Genomic DNA, 15662 nt, shown 5'->3' with positions numbered 1-15662 from the left:
AAGAAAGTCGCAGCTTGATGTAAAACTGCTGAGGTATAAGACTGTGAAAATACGTAATTACAAAGACTACAAACCCAGAAGGCGCACATGGGACGTCATACCTTTTCTCTCAATGAATGAAGCTAACTTTACTGAAGCTAATGTCTGACATTTTTTTTCATTTCTATAGTCTTACATTATAATCGTAACGTAACAACGTCATGCCTGAGTGTTTTGAGCCAAAATACACACATACGAGCAACGGATCTTGTGACGTACAAAATGGGAGACGAGAGATGTAGTTCATTGAGCGATTTTCACATAAAACTAAACGTTACTCTTCTGTTTTATGACAAACTGCGACTTTCTTGACTTTCATAATTACCTTTTAAATTGACAAACATCATATGTGTAATTCAGGGCACAGTTCAGACGGAATAAAAAGATAAGTTGTCTCTCGCCATTGACTTCCATACATATTTTTTTTCCGAAATAAGGTCCCATGAGCCGGAAGCGGAGGGGCGGGACTTAGGCTCTCTATACATACCCACTCCCCTCCCTTCTTCTCACAGCCACCATGACCCTTGTCATGACCCTTTAAAGGGATAGTTCACTTTGAAATTAAATTTTGGTATGTTTTAGCTTACCTCAAAGGCATCCAAGATGTAGGTGTCTTTTTTTCTGCAGTAGTTTCAATTTTGATATTTTTAGGTCAAACCGTTCTTGTCTCTCAGTCATTTGATGCAGGTCTATGGACACTGTCTCAAAGAGCATGCACAGAGTCCAAATTAAAACAATTCCCCATCGTCCAAATAAAACAATTCCCTATCGTAAGTACACATTGATGGCCTAAGACACGAAACGAGCGGTTTGTGTGAGAAAACGAACAGTATTTATATCGTTTTGACCTCTTATACACAGCCACGTCCAAGTGATCTGATCTGAGGGCACAGTATAGATATATATATATACACTAGATGTCGCCTTAAAGACATTTGTTCCAATGAACTGCCATAGACAAGGCGACATCTAGTGTATATAACTATGCACCAGTCTGCGCACACGTCACACACCAGGATGCGCCCGCGCCCTCAGATCACTTGGACGTGGCTGTGTTACAAGAGGTAAAAACGATATAAATACTGTTCGTTTTCTCACACAAACCGCTCGTTTCGTGTCTTAGGCCATCAATGTGTACTTACGATGGGGAATTGTTTAATTTGGACGATGGGGAATTGTTTTAATTTGGACTCTGTGCATGCTCTTTGAGACAGTGACCACAGACCTGCATCAAATGACTGAGAGACAAGAACGGTTTGACCTAAAAATATCAAAATTGAAACTACTGCGGAAAAAAAGACACCTACATCTTGGATGCCCTTGAGGTAAGCTAAAACATACCAAAATTTCATTTCAAAGTGAACTATCCCTTTAACACCATTATTCTGATGAAATGAGAAAAAAAAAAAAAAAAACTGATCAGAGCATGTGTGAGCATATTTTATACAGCTGACTATAAAGCACCTGCGACATGGGATTGTTTTTATCATAAGTAGCAAGCTGGTCAACACATAATTATAGTGAAAGTGGCATGTGGTAACCCATACTTGGAATTTGTCCTATGCATTTAACCTATCCAAGTTAGTGCACACACTTTCGGAGTAGTGAACAAACACACACACACACACAGAGCAGTGGGCAGTCATTTTCACTGTGGCTCCAGGGGAGCAATTGAGGGTTATGTGCCTTGCTCAAGGGCACCTCAGTCACTTCCTGCCAGTATTAAAAATCGAAACCGCAACCTTTGGGTTACCAGTCTGACTATCTAACCATTAGGCCACGACTGCCTCCATTAAGGAGCAATTACATCTGACCAATGACCTTGACCTAAAAAATATTAACACAAGGGAGTTTATGAAAAGATGCAGATGGTACTATCTGAAATAAACTGTAAACTATAAACTTTGAGTTCAAGCCCATTATTAAACTGGAACTCACATTTCATCCACAGTAACAATCAATAATGACACCAAGAATTACGTAATCCTCTAGACACATTGCAAACTGGGTAATTCCCACCAACAATCTCTTCCAAACTATAGATTTTAAAGTATGGCAAATCATCAATACAATTACACTACCTCATGTTTTCATAACTGATCCACTATGATCATATAAATTGTGCAAAATAAGGGCCTCTCTTATTTTTAAGATTATGTTTATATGTTTAATTTACATATTCAAATGTAGCATATGAAAACTTTTGAATGAGTTTTTTTTTTTTTTTTTTTTTATACAGCTATTATTTTGTGGACCATATGAAAAACATCCATTATGTGAAATAGACTGTAATGTGTTTTATGATTTCATACATAATATTGTATAATTAAACTGTATTATTTACTACCAGACTGTATTTTATATGATATACTCATCATAGTATTATCAATATTATCTCAAAACATATCAATGGGGAAAAAGTTACAGGACAAAATGGTTTTTGTTTTATTTTTTGAAATTATGTGTATTATTATTATTATTATTATTATTATTATTATTATTATTATTATTATTAATTTGTTTTGCCCTTGTTAGACCTTGCACTAACATAGAATAATAAAATAAATAAAAAATGTAAAAATAATAATAACTGTAAATTGCATTGAGGTGGTACCAGATGAAGGGTTTTCAGGCACTTAACAAATTGCAAAAAAACAACAACAAAAAACTAAAAAAACAAACAAAAAAAAAACAAATGCACAACAAATAATCTCATGGTATAGAATTTTATATGGAGTTTTATATTACTATTATTTGTGTCTCTTAATTTCTTAAGGGTAAGTTTATGGTACGTAGACAGGAAAAGGCTAAAGTACCTTACTGGAATCTGCGTTATTATTGAAACTTTACCCGAGGATAGAGCTTATGGAAATAATTACGAGACTGTTCTAATATTAAACTCATACATGCACTTTAATGGTCTGTGTTTGCAGAATACCTTTTTTATTGCACACTATTTCCTATCAACACACCCTGTAAGAAAATTCTGGCAGGCGTGTGGACTTTGCATAAACAACATTTTTTGAGTCCATCGGCACCTTCTGTGACAAAATGCTGCTGTCAGATAACACATCTGGAACACTCTACTTCCTTTAGGTGATGTATACCCTTGGATGCATCAACATAAGCCTCGTCACTTTGATGTTGACCGAAAGCAACATCCGTGAGTCCACAGCTGCAAAGAAGCAAAAAAACAAGAGGCACCGCTCATGCAATGGGTCTCCTGTGTGGCTGTTACCATAGAGACACTCGGATGGCAATTCACCCGCATCTAATTTCCTTCAATTTCAAGATGGTCGAGATGCTCCCTCAAGCAAACTGGTGGGAGAAGAAACTCTGGAGTATCAAGGGTCAAAACACCAATGAGCTCTAATGGACCTTGGGGTCAGGATGAGTCTTTTCTCATGTCTTCACAGTGAGAACAGCTAGCACTTTACAGAGGCTGGAGGAATTTAATGAGATGCCTTTCACACCACTGAAAATAAAACAAAGCTTTGAGATAGGGGATATTAAGATATATTAAGCCTTGATTTTGGGGGCTTAGAGACTCCAGGGCCATGGTAACCTTAAAATGCTTCAAACGGTTTCCATAAATTTGTTTTACATTGAAACAAAATGTCACTTTGCAAAATGCATTCATTTTCACTTTGTTAAATTCTGATAATAAGCAATACAAGTGGTTACATAGGGGCCACCAGGGGGCCCCATGCTAGGGGTTCAGACAGTAATGCTTGGTAATAAGTGGCATGTGTTAATGTTTGAAATCTGAAAATCTGCTTTGGGCCCCTAAAATGCTAGGGCTAGCCCTGAACTGTAGATACACTCTTGCAAGTTGTTTAAAAGACATTTTACATCAAGTAGCTTTTCCTTGTCATAAAAATATATAATTATCATATACTGAGTGTGACTTATTGACCTTGGCACAGTGTGGTAACTGTCAGGAGTTAGTAAGTTAGTACTCACTTCCATTCTCACACACATTACGTCGAACACACTTCAACAGTTCAGACTTCTTTTTCAAAATAGGAGTCCACATTACAATTAACTTACGTTAATTGTTTTACATTATCAATCAATAACATATTCGGTGACAGTGAACTACATTACAAGCGGGATTGAAATGGTGGCTACAAAGAAATCTCTAACGTTAATTTTGGTCATGGCTTGTCTTGAAAAAAATTGACAGTTGTCGTAGAAGTCACACCGCAGGACTGTGAGTCAAGTTTCTGCCAGAATTTCACCGTAGGTAGTATTTTATTGCAACAGTCATCTGCTGTCGGTGAACATGTCAAAATAATGTTCAAATATTTCAGATTTTGGCCTAGGATCAGAGGAATCTTTTAGGATTTGCAAAATGAATCTCAGACGGCCAAATCGAGGCCAAAATCGTACAGTGCGTACCAGGCTTTAGCAACAGTGTACTCTTTCATTTTATGTTGCAGCCGCGAAACCCTTCTGCGAACTGTCATGTCAGTTGGCGGGTGCACAGGAGCAGATGGCAAAATACATAGCCTTGGGCGCATTTGCCTTCCATAGAGGGGCTGAAAGGGTGAAATACCAGTTGTAGCATGTGGAGTGGCACTGTTCCACAGGTTTCCATGGCTAGACGGCCATAGAGCAGGACAAGAAGCACATGTAGCATCAACATCAGCTGCAGACAGAGATTTACAAGCCGCAGATAGAAAAACAATACAAAAACTAGGGCTGTCAACATTAACGCGTTAACGCATGCGATCATTTTTTTCCCAGTTTAACGCGTACAAAATATTTAACGCAATTAACGCAGCATCCGTTTTTTCTGTCATCCTTTAGCTAGCGTTACATTATATGATCACACTCTTGTTCATGCAAATGCTTTCAAACCATTCAAGCACGACAAGACAAAAGAAAATGCGCTCCCTGTGAATGTCCTGACACACACAGGGGCGCCAGTATCGTGCGCCAGTGCGCACATACAGAGTGCCAGAATCGAGTTCTCTTTCGCACTTGAACGAACAATAAGACACACACAATTATGTAAAATGGTCAGTTTTGTCTAATATCTGCGCATAAGAGCAGTCTTAAATGAGTTAAAGAAAGTCTTAAATGAACGTAAATAGTTGTCAGAGAATGAGGCGCGTGAGAGATCCGCTTCTCTGACAGCAGCTGCAGGTCTTAAAGTGACATCAGCCACTAATACTGTCTGTCAGTAAAGTTAAACAAAGAACAAAGGGAACAGAAACAATTACTCACTAGTCGTGACTAAATAAAGACTTTTGTAGCTTAAATAAGGGTTAGTCTATTTTTTATTTATAATTTATGCAGTGCAAACTATTTGATATCTTTATTCAATTTATGTATATGTCCTACCTATAGACAGGTAGGAAAAGCACATGTATATATGACATGTATTATGGGATTGTGTGAGGATTGTTTGAAGTTCACTTAAATGAAAAGATGTTATATATTTTTTGAAGCTTCATTTTCACCAATAAATCAGTAGCTGTATTAGTATCAGTGATACTGGCCTTCATTCATAAAAAGATGCCATTAAACAAGTATTTACAATACTGTCTTAATGTTTTCTCTGCATAAAATATGTATAAAAAAATAAATTGTGATTAATCGCAATTAATCACAGAAAAATTGTGTGATTAATCTAGTTAATTTTTTAATCGATTGACAGCACTAAAATAAACTCTTCATCAACATCATCAACAGGAGCTGGAGCAACAGCATTATCTGCAGGAGAAGTATTAAGGGCAAATGTGACAGATAATCAACAGTGGCATTTTGAATCGCCTGTACATATGATTCATCAGGAAGAAAACCCTCCACTGTAACAGTATGATCCAAGAACAGCAGGCTGGTTTGCCAGAAGCGACACTTGTCTTATTTATTGAGCTGCAAGCCAGCAGCTTTTTTCTAGTTATTGTAAGACTGCTTGAAGTGCTTTGTCATGCATAGTCATGTCATCTCTGTGGATGGTAATGTCACTCAGGTAATTTTTAACCCCTGACAAGCCAGTCAGGATGATGATCATCATCTTCTGAAATGCTGCAGGCACTGAAGCCAATCCGTGTAGAACACGGTAAAAGTGGAACAGTTCGTCATGAGTAATAAAGGCCACAAGGTCATGACTGTCCTAGTGCAGCAACACTCGGCAGTAGGGCTGTTACAATATCAGATTTTTCACTACATGGTTAACCATGGCCAAAAGAATCCACAATAACTGTATATCGCAATATCTATTGAAATCTAGAAAAAATAATCCAAAAATAACACTATCAGTCAAATAGAAATTAAAAATAAATAATATTATTTTCTAGTATTCAGTGATAAAGGCTATGTCGATTAGCATTGCATTATAAACATATATTATCTTGATGAAAACACCTGAGATGGCTTGAGGAACACAGATACACCATAATACTTCCTCAGAATAATTATCTTTGTGTTTAAACAGTGACCACCAGATGTCTTTGTCCATATTAGGGATTTCCTGGAACGTATTACTCATGAGTCTTACTTGTGGACTGTGTGAGGGCGCCCTTCGGCTTCAAGTATGAATGAAACAAATTACATGTGAGAGTTTAGCTCACTATCGTCCTATTTTGGGTAAAAATAGGAAGAAAAAAATGCTGCTCTCTAAAGATATTTGAAGTAAAAAAAAAAGCTTGCGCAAAGCAACAGTGTGCCTTGTGAGATGCCTGACAGCATTTATGGAAGGCGTGGTGTTCAGCTACTATTTAGCTTTTGGCAAGAAGTAGGCTTTCAATGCATACTCTGCATCCTTATACAGTATGTACGTTGTACTTGTTTCAGTAGTCTCATATTCATTAATTGAGAACACACAGTCTGTTTGCAATGTCTACCAGGGTGATACTACAATTTTCTAGCTTATTATTAGCAATTTACATTTTAGGACTACTTATTTTATTAATTACTCCATAGTGATAGATGCACTTTTTTACATTTGATCCCCTGCCCGTGAAACACTCTCCGCACGTCCCTGTTTTCAGTGTTGTGTCAAGGGCCTTAGGGGAAGAAGACACCAATGATGTGGCAACGTTATGAGGAATTTCCATACACTCAACACCCCCAGATTAGAACACTTGACCCTGAAGATCACAAAAACAAAACATGGACTGTTTAGGGAAAAGAACTATTAAGATCAACAATCTGTAAATATTTAGAAATGACAAAATGTTTGAAGAATGATAGAGACAAAATATAGTCTATTTTTCAAACTGTGCAAGAGTTAGGCCTCAAAGGAGAAATTATTCCATGGAATGATTGTGGTAGGATCAAAACACTTTTTGCTTTTTAACCTCAGGTTTATATTTTCTGGATTTAGATCACCTTGGAGATGTTGTTCTCTTGAAAGGGCCTTAAAGTCGCGATGAAATTAAAATTGACAGTTTTTAACTGTTTCAACCATCCTTTTGTCTTGTTCGAGTAGTCATTTCACTCTCAACATCTGGTTCATGCCAACTTCATGTGTGTGTCACGGGGTGACAAGCGGCTGAGCGGAACCTTTTTCTTTGAGAACGTGTTTCCCCCGGGGAGTTCTTCCGATGTGACACTAGGACGGTTCCGGTTTCCTATGTGAGTAATGGCGGCTAAGGAGGCTTGATGAGGAAAATTGCTGACAGGTGTGAGAGGAGGAGAGCAGGGGTGTTGGACTGGGGGTAGAAAGGGGACTGAGTACCCAGGGTCCTCATGTGAGGAGGGCCCAGAAAGATGCTAGAATTAATAGCATGTGGATGTGGGGAGGGGCCCATAGAGAATGCCTTTCTACAGGGCCCATAATTTTGTACTACGCCCTTGGAGGAGAGTTTGGGCTGCAATTGAGACGCGGTTTCCAAACGGATTAAAAAGGGAGACGCAGCAGCCGTAGTGGTGGCGAACACAGCAGGTGAGAGAGAGAGAGAGAGAGAGAAGACTTTGCCTGGATTGCGGGTGTAAGCCTTGGTTGCACCGTGAGTCTGTTGAATTGCAGTTTTATTGTAGAAATGAGCACTAGTGAAACCTTGCAGTGTGTTGGTGAATATCCGAGCGTGGGAATTGTGTTTCTGCTGTTCACTCGCAGTCACAGCTGTTCATTCCTCTCCCCGCCTGAGCCCTGTTGAAGGAGAATGCTGAAGCTGCTGAGATACGTTAATGTTATGTTCATTCCTCTCTCTGTCTGAGCCCCGAAGAAGAGGACGCCGAAGAAGAGAACGTGGAAGCTGTGAATTATGTTCATTCCTCTCTCTGTCTGAAACTGCTGAGATACATCCATGTTATGTTCATATCTCTCTCTGTCTGAGCCCCGAAGATGAGAACATTGAAGAAGAGAACGCGGAAGCTGTGATTATGTTCATTCCTCTCTCTGTCTGAAACTGCTGAGTTACGTTCATGTTATCTTCATATCTCTCTCTGTCTGAGCCCCAAAGAAGAGAACGCTGAAGAAGAGCACACGGAAGCTATGAATTATGGTCATTCCACTCTCTGTCTGAAACTGCTGAGGTACGTTCATGTTATGTTCATATCTCTCTCTGTCTGAGCCCCGAAGAAGAGAACGTTGAAGAAGAAGGCGGAAGCTGTGAATTATGTTCATTCCTCTCTCTGTCTGAGCCCGAAGAAGAGAACGCTGAAGAAGAGAACGTCGAAGAAGAGAATGCGGAAGCTGTGAACTATGTTTATTCCTCGCTCTGTCTGAGCCCTGAAGAAGAGAATGCCGAGGAGACCTTTTAAGACTGTTTTTATTATTTATAAAGAACGTATTTATTTTGAATTCTGTGTCTGCCTCCCTTCGTGTCCACGGTCAGCTCCTCAGGGGCGGTACGCAAGCCAGGGGCGGGCGGCCCGCTGGCGCTCGCCCTGACCTGTGACATGTGCAAGGAGAGAAGCGAAGCAGGACATGCGGCTTTCCCCCTGACAGTGAAATGAGGCAGTGGATTGTGCAGATTGATGGTGACCTAGAGCAGAACCCTGTTCCTGGAGGCACACCAACAGTGCACATTTTGGATGTCTCCCTTATCGGACCCATCAATTTCTAGTCTTGGAGTCTCAACTAATGAGCTGATGAGTTGAATCAGGTTTGTTTGATTAGGCAGAGTTGGAAAATGTGTAGTGTTGGTGTGCCTCCAGGAACAGGGTTGGGAAACACTGACCCTGGCTGATTCTGAAAGCTTAAAAAATGGTGCCATTGGAGGATGCATGCCAAGGTAGGAAGGCATCAAGGTATGTCCGAATCCAATGTTAGCTTCACTGCCTGCCTCCCTTGGTACCTTCATCTAATTGAAGGCTATACATTCGAAAGCTTAAAGATGCTGCCTTCAGGGAATGCAATCCAAGGTAGGAAGGCATCAAGGCAAGTTTGAATCCTGTGTTAGCTTCACTTCCTTTCTCCTGAGAGACCTTCATCTGGATCGATATTAGAAGGCAACATAGTGTTATGGATCTGTGAAGGAGGACTCAAATGCAGGATGACAATTAACAGCTTTATTGACAAACAGATGACACGACGAGGTGGGAGAAGGTAGCAATCCAAACAATAGGTAGAGATGAGACAATGACAACAGCAGAGCTGCAGATGTAATGAGGTGTCCGTAGGCTGGAGAGTAGATATGGCAGAACAGAGAGAGACCAGAGGTAACCAGCTAAAGCCAGACAGGAACTTCTTACAGATTGGCGCTCGGGTATCTCAGGCTCAGAACAGGGCTGCTTGCTGGACAGGACTTGGACAGGACTGGAACAGGACTGGAACAGGGAAACAAGACAGAGCCAATGGCAGTAACCAGAGCACTAACAAACTTCAACAAAACACTAACGACTTAAGAGGAACGATACTGAGACACAGTAGTACTCTGAAGTACAACATTTAACGAACTGGCAAACACAAGAGGGAAAGAGCGAACATATAAAGGGAGCTAGGAACATGAGGAACAGGTGAGCACACTCAGACAAATAAGGACTTAACGAGACGACAGGTGCCAACACTCAAACAAGGACTCAACTAAACAAGGGGGCATGGTAACAGGAAACAAGGAGGAAGGGACAGAGGAGCACATGGCAAACACAAACAAAGACACAACCATGTGTTAAAACACAACGTAAACATAGAAACATTAAACAGAGACAAGACAGACAACGCTGCCAGGGCAGAACCCTGACAGTACCCCCCCCCCCCTCTAAAGGACGCCTCCAGGCGTCCAAAACAGGCAGAGACCATGGAGAGAACTGGGGGGGAGGGAAGGGCAAAGACATGGAAGTCCCAAACTGACCAGGGAACACAGAGGGAGGGATGGGGCAGGAGGGATGGGGCGAGTGGGAACAGAACTGGGAAAAAAGTTCAAGGCTGATAAAGGTACCGGCTTAGGGGAACCATAACCAGGGACAGAGGGTGGAATAGGAACTTGAAATGGGGCACTTTGGGGATCAGGAACTGGCCTATCTGGTTTGGGCTTCCATGGGGGCTTGACAGACCTGGGGGTAAAGACAGGGCTGGTAGGATCGGGGAAGGTCTTGGAAACAGATAAGGAGACTGACTCTGGGACGCCCTCCTGGGCTGTGCAGACATGCACAGGGACTGACTCTGGGACGCCCTCCTGGGCTGTGCAGACGTGCACGGGGACACCCTCCTTGGCTGTGCAGACATGCACGGGGACTGACTCGGGGACGCCCTCCTGGGCTGTGCAGACGTGCACGGGGACACCTTCCTGGGCTATGCAGACGTGCACGGGGACACCCTCCCGGGTTGTGCACTCTGGAGCAGCTGGCTTGGAAACAGTGCTTCTTGTAGCACCAGCAGGGTCAGGGACAGCACCTTCTGTAGCATCAGCGGGCTTTGGGACAGCACCTCTTGTAGCATCAGCGGGCGCTGGGACAGCGCTCTCAGTTGCATCAGCGGACTCTGGGACAGTGCTTTCAGTCGCATTAGCGGGCGCTGGGACAGCGCTTTCAGTCGCATCAGCGGACTCTGGGACAGCGCTTTCAGTTGCATCAGCGGACTCTGGGACAGCGCTTTCAGTTGCATCAGCGGACTCTGGGACAGCGCTTTCAGTCGCATCAGCGGACTCTGGGACAGTGCTTTCAGTCGCATCAGCGGACTCTGGGACAGCGCTTTCAGTCGCATCAGCGGGCGCTGGGACAGCGCTTTCTGTCACATCAGCGGACTCTGGGACAGCGGGCGCTGGGACAGCGCTTTCTGTCACATCAGCGGACTCTGGGACAGCGCTTTCAGTCGCATCAGCGGGCTCTGGGACAGCGCTTTCAGTAGCATCTGCGGGCTCTGGGACAGCGCTTTCAGTAGCATCTTCGGGCTCTGGGACAACGCTTTCAGTAGCATCTGCTGACTCTGGGACAGCGCTTTCAGATGCATCAGCGGGCTCAGGAAACGCCCTCTCTGTAGCGGCAGCGGGCACGGGAAACACCCTCTCTGTAGCGGCAGCGGGCTCGGGAAACGCCCTCTCTGTAGCAGCAGGGGGCTCTGGAAACGCCCTCTCTGTAGCAGCAACGGGCTCGGGAAACGCCCTCTCTGTAGCAGCAGCGGGCCCGGGAAATGCCCTCTCTGTAGCAGCAGCGGGCACGGGAAACGCCCTCTCTGTAACAGCAGCGGGCTCGGGTAACGCCCTCTCTGTAGCAGCAGTGGGCTCGGGAAACGCCCTCTCAACAGCAGGCTTGGGACTAGTGGACAAGACAGGATTAACAGGCATCTCTAGGATCTTGACAAGACTAGTTAGAAGTTCAGATAAAGCCTCTGAAGCAATGACAATAGGCATCTTGGGACTGGGATCAGTAAACATAACAGGACTGGTAGAGGTTGTCTCTGTGGGAATGACATCGCTTATCAACGGCATGGGAATAGAACTCACTTGGCTTGACACCTCAGAAACCACTGGATCTGGGGCTTGGGAATGGAGAAATGTAGACTGTTCAGCACGTACCCTTCTCTTCTTTCTCTTGTGACGAGCTGATACTGCTTGCTAGGCTCTTTCTGTAGTATCTGTAGCCAACTCGGCCAACCCAGGCGGAGAAGCAGTAACCCTCGTAGAATCAGCACTGACTGAAACAGATTGAGCAGGCTCTGAAGAGACAGGATAGTTCTCGTTAGTAACAGGGAAAACAGAGGTTAAGTCGACAGACTCAGAGATGACTGGAACAGGCGTAATTGACTGAGGGAAGACATCGGTTGACTTGGCTGTGTCATGAAGAACAGATGGAGACTCAGATCTTGAAGTGACCGGGAGTGACATAATTCTCTGAGAGATGACTACGGTGGATCTGACAGTGTCTTGAATAACAGACCGTGACTCCGATCTTGGAGTGACTGGGGCTGGCGTTATTGTCTGAGAGGTGACAGCGGTTAATTTGACTAAGTCTTGAATAACAGTTAGTGACTCAGATCTTGAATTGACTGGCGTTATTGTCTGAGAGGTGATAGCAGTAGATTTGACTGTGTCTTGAATTACAGATGGTACCTCAAATCTTGAAGTGACTGGAACTGGCATACCTGTCTGAGAGACGACAGCAGTTGATTTGGCTGTAGCTTGAATAACAGATAGTGAGTCAGATCTTGAAGTAATTGGCATAGTTGACTGAGAGATGACAGCAGTTGACTTAGCTGTGTCTTGAATAACAGATAGTGAGTCAGATCTTGAAGTGATTGGGACTGACCTGGATTTCTGAGAAGTGATGGGGGTTGGTTTGACTGGCTCTGAGGTTGATGTGGTGAACTGGACTGCCCTATTCCGTCTGGATCTCAGTCTTCTCGTAGAAACCAAAGGAGGATCATAAATGTGACGAGACAGGCGGGGAAAGTTGAAGGCAGATGCAGGTGGGCTTGGCGGCATTCCCCACTTACTGCGATTACCAAGGTAACTAACGAAACCCCAGAAATCCAGAACACGGAGAGAATCCATCTCCCATGCAGGCAAGGGGTCATCCAGGCAGGAGTTAAAGATATCCTTGAGAGCTGCATCATTATAATCTAGCCCCCTAGACCAGGTCCAAAACATCTGGGCAAAGCCCCCAACTCCTAAGCCATCCTGGCGAAGAGCGGTGAGACTACAATGACGGGCCATTCTCTCTTGCATGTTGGCGGGTGGCAGGAACTTGATGCTCATCCTGCTGAGTCCTGTATTGGCCAGTTCGTTCTGTTATGGATCTGTGAAGGAGGACTCAAATGTAGGATGACAATTAACAGCTTTATTGACAAACAGATGGCAGGACGAGGTGGGAGAAGGTAGCAATCCAAACAATAGGTAGAGATGAGACAATGACAACAGCAGAGCAGCAGATGTAATGAGGTGTCCGTAGGCTGGAGTGTAGATATGGCAGAACAGAGAGAGACCAGAGGTAACCAGCTAAAGCCAGACAGGAACTTCTTACAGATTGGCGCTCGGGTATCTCAGGCTCAGAACAGGGCTGCTTGCTGGACAGGACTTGGACAGGACTGGAACAGGACTGGAACAGGGAAACAAGACAGAGCCAATGGCAGTAACCAGAGCACTAACAAACTTCAACAAAACACTAACGACTTAAGAGGAACGATACTGAGACACAGTAGTACTCTGAAGTACAACATTTAACGAACTGGCAAACACAAGAGGGAAAGAGCGAACATATAAAGGGAGCTAGGAACATGAGGAACAGGTGAGCACACTCAGACAAACAAGGACTTAACGAGACGACAGGTGCCAACACTCAAACAAGGACTCAACTAAACAAGGGGGCGTGGTAACAGGAAACAAGGAGGAAGGGACAGAGGAGCACATGGCAAACACAAACAAAGACACAACCATGTGTTAAAACACAACGTAAACATAGAAACATTAAACAGAGACAAGACAGACAACGCTGCCAGGGCAGAACCCTGACACATAGATGTATCCTTGAATCCTTCACTGTCTTTGAAATCCCAGAATCCTGTGCTTTCCATTATGTGACAGCTGAGCTAAAAAATAAAGATTGCATCTGAAAGTTAACTTTTTTGACCAACGTTTTCCACTTTTGATGTTATGTCTAGCGAGAAATTACTATTATAGTTATTCAATATCCACTTATCATCAAAAGCTCACTTTATTTTGTTGTACAGGTAGATCATTAAACTGTTATGCTGCCACAAAAGTCTGTCCGAAATCAGTTTCGTGGGGTACCTCCATGTGCAAATGCTGCCTGTAAAGTCATTGTCTTGTTAGGCAACAAGTCCTCGGCATAAGCTTTTGAATGCATCCCTAGAGTCTCATGGGTGGTGTAGCCTTTATTAGCATCACACAGTGATAGCTGTACTCAAAAAGCACCCCCATCTAAGATTGCCCCCCAACGGCTAACCATTGAACAAGTTTCTATGGTTTTTACCTGATCTCTGATCATTTTTATACATTAGTAGACGTTTTAATTAGAGATTAGTATAGTTAAAAGGAAAAATAGTAGTTAAAAGTCTATTACTGACTTGTTTACCTAAGGCATACATGGAACGGACTGAAAATTGATAAAATAACACATATTAATGTGTAGGAGCCATATTTAGAATTTTTTGTGCACTACTAAAATTGAGATTATTTGTTTAATTCAAATTGTTTAATTCACTTATTTTCTATCTTTCTTTTATGTTTAATTTTTGGACTAATCTGTTCACGTGAATGGACTTGCTCCTCCTCCTTGACACGTCATTACGGCGCAAATGTGCAGGTCTTAAATGTGGATTACAATTGTTTGGTGGACAGGTTAGAGTGTGGAGAGCAACAGTTTTCTTTAATCGCATACTATTGTATTGATGCTCACAGCAATATTTGTTTTGTTTGTAAAGTTTAATTTGATTTTTTTTTGCTTGAAAGTAAACCGGAGATTGTAATCAATAAATCGCGGCTTTTTGTTATGACTGCATCTCCGTGCGTGCTTATGTGGATATGTGAATCGGGAGAGACTCCTCTGCTAACCTCAACGGGCTAAAGAAAGTTTGAAAAGGATTAGCCCTTACAATTATTAAAGAAAACGTCTCAGGTTACGACTGTAACCTATGTTCCCTGAGAACAGGGAACGAGACACTACGTCAGAATGACGCTATGGGGAACGCCTCAGGCGTGACAGGTGTCTGAAATCAAATATCAACTCACGTCAATCATGTTGACCGGCGACAGTCCGTGAATCATCAGCTTGATTGATTAACGCGCGACCTGGATGTATAAAGGGGAGCCTTGCACACAAGACAACATCCTATCGTCTGAAGGGACTGTTGCAGGCAGGCCCCGAGGCATGGCAGAAAGACGTAGTGTCTCGTTCCCTGTTCTCAGGGAACATAGGTTACAGTCGTAACCTGAGACGTTCCCTTTCGAAAGGGAACTCTACACTACGTCAGAATGACGCTATGGGGAACGATATACCAACGCCACCATGCTAAGGGGAGTGCATGCCCTCAGGTCAGACTGGGCTGTCAGTGACAGCATTCCCTACGGTCATAGCCCAAGCTAAAGGAACCAAGAAAAACCTCCACAGATTTAAAGGAAGGTCTACCTGGGCCAGCTCAAAGGCCTAGGACCACAATTCAAAAACTAGAAAGGGTCCCTTCTAGGGAATGTGGCTAGGGGACCCGAGGGAACCCCAGCCAGTCACTATTCAGGGGAACGTGCCACCTGAAATGCCACCAGGCAGGCCTG

Source organism: Scardinius erythrophthalmus, assembly GCF_964197995.2.
Source record: "Scardinius erythrophthalmus genome assembly, chromosome: 11".
Lineage (NCBI taxonomy): Eukaryota > Metazoa > Chordata > Actinopteri > Cypriniformes > Leuciscidae > Scardinius > Scardinius erythrophthalmus.
Note: the sequence above shows the minus strand (reverse complement) of the source record.